Source organism: Capsicum annuum, chromosome 10 (genome assembly GCF_002878395.1).
Source record: "Capsicum annuum cultivar UCD-10X-F1 chromosome 10, UCD10Xv1.1, whole genome shotgun sequence".
Classification (NCBI taxonomy): Eukaryota; Viridiplantae; Streptophyta; class Magnoliopsida; order Solanales; family Solanaceae; genus Capsicum; species Capsicum annuum.
The window spans coordinates 87,480,060-87,482,725 of NC_061120.1; positions in this window are offsets into that span (position 1 = coordinate 87,480,060).

Consider the following 2,666-nt stretch of genomic DNA (forward strand, 5'->3'; position numbering starts at 1 on the left):
GGCAAATTAATATGATTTCTGGTTGTGCTATGAGCAGGCTATTTACTAAGGGGCAAACCCTTATGGCTCATTTATTCCTTATTCAAGCTACTGAGGCTGTAGACATTGATAGAGTGGAGGCATCCATCCAAGAGGTACTCACTCAATACAGTGATGTATTTACAGAACCTACATCTTACCTCCTACAAGGTCCCTTGATCACACGATTCCATTGAAGCCTGGCACTTCGCCAGTGTTTCTTAAACTCTATAGATATAACTACTACTAGAAGGAAGAATTAGAGAAGCAAGTACAACAGATGCTGTGTAATGACATTATACAACATAGTCAATCTCCTTTTCTTCACCCGCCCTGTTGGTTAAAAAGAAGGATGGTACTTGGAGATTTTGTGTGGACTATACGGGCTTGAATGAGATCACAATCAAAGATAAATATCCTATACCAATAGTAAATGATTTGCTAGATGAATTGCAAGGGTCTGTCATTTTTTCAAAGGTGGATTTGAGAGCCGGATACCATCAGATCAGGATGAAGCCTGAAGATGTGTTTAAAACTGCATTTAGAACTCACATAGGCCATTACGAGTTTAAGGTGATGCCCTTTGGACTCACAAATGCACCTACAACTTTTCAAGGATTGATAAACCAGGTATTTCAGCCTCTACTCAGGAAGTTTGTCTTGGTATTTTTTGATGACATATTAGTATATAGTAAATCTCTGACTGACCATGTAGACTATAAAAGCTGTGTTTGAAGTACTGAGAGAACAATCCTTGTATGCCAAGAGGTCTAAGTGTTCTTTTGGACAGTCAAAAGTAGAGTATCTTAGTCATATTATCACTGTTGCAGAGGTGTCTATTGATCCTAGTAAAGTTCAGTCCATGAGAGATTGGCCAACCCCTACCACTTTAAGAGCACTTAGAGGGTTTTGGGGGCTTACAGGCTATTACAGGAAGTATGTCTATAATTATGGAGTCATTTGCAGACCTCTAACAGAATTATTGAAGAAAGATTCCTTCAAGTGGAGTAAGGAAGCTGATCATGCATTTTTAGCCTTAAAACAAGCTATGTCTTCTACCCCTGTTTTGGTTTTACCTGACTATACTAAGGAGTTCATTGTAGAAACTGATGCTAGCTTGACAGGAATTGGTGTTGTTCCCATGCAAGGGACTAGACTAATAGCATATTTTAGTAAAGTACTAGCTCCTAAACATAGGGGAAAGTCCATTTATGAGAAGGAGTACATGGCTCTCCTTAATGCAGTAGATAAATAGAGGCATTATCTTCAGTATAAACACTTTGTGGTCAGAACTGACCATCATAGCCTAAAGTACTTACTTGAGCAGAAGATTACTACTGTAATACAACAAAAGGGGCTAACTAAATTGCTTGGCCTAAACTATGAGGTGCAATACAAAAGAGGTGCTGAGAACAAGGTAGCAAATGCCCTATCTACACAATTTGAAGATAAAGAAGAGAAGATGGTAACTACAACTGCTTGTGTGTCAGCTATAAGTGTTGTGGTACCTACTTGGGTGCAAGAAATTCATAAGAGCTATAATGGAGATGCTGCAGCAACTGAACTTATAACTGAATTTTCGGTTGATCATCTTAGACCTCACCTATTCCATTATTCTTCTATTCTTCTGGAATACTAAGGAGAAAGGGCAAGGTTTATATCGGTAACTCTGGTGCATTAAGAGAACAACTGATCACCACCTTTCATGATTCTGCGGTTAGTGGTTATTCAGGACAAATGGGCACTTATAAGAGGTTGGCACACATGTTTTATTGGCCTGGTATGAGACAGATGGTCATACAACATGCAGAGTCCTGTGATGTGTGTCAAAGAAGTAAAGAAGAGAATGTGCCCTATCCAGGGTTGTTACAACCCCTTCCCATTCCAGATCAAGCCTGGAGACATGTAAGTATGAATTTTATAAAAGGTTTGCCCAAGTCTGGAGGCAAAGATGTTATTCTGGTAGTAGTGGATAGGAGGACCAAATTTGCTCATTTCATGCCCTGGTCACACCCTTTCACAGCCATCAATGTAGCAGCTAAGTTTTTCAAACATATACACACTCTTCATGGACTGCCTAAATCAATAGTATCTGATAGAGATAGTATATTTTTTAGCAACTTTTGGCAAAACTTATTCAGATTATTGTTATTGGGCACTCTGCTTCACTTCAGCACTGCCTATCACCCTTAAAGTGATGGACAAACTGAGAGAGTTAATAAGTGCATTGAAAATTACCTCAGGTGCATGACCTCACATAGACCTACTCAGTGGAAACAATGGCTACCTCTCTCTAAATAGTGGTATAACACAAATTTTCACACTAGCATTCAATGTATTCAATGAACCCCCTTTTAAGGCATTGTATGGGTACACCTCTCCCCACTTGACTATTGATCCGATGCTGGACACCACAGTACCTGCTGTAGAAGATGTGATTATGAAGAGACAACAGGTTCAACAACTTCTCCTTGACCATTTGTTGAAAGCTCAAGAGAGGATGAAACTGTATGCAGACCAGAGAAGGACCAAAAGAGAATCTCAAGTTGGTGATTTTGTATTTCTCAAACTCCAGCCATACAGACAGACATCAATAGCACTCAGAAGGAACCTCAAGCTTAGCTCCAAGTACTATGGTTCTTTTAAGG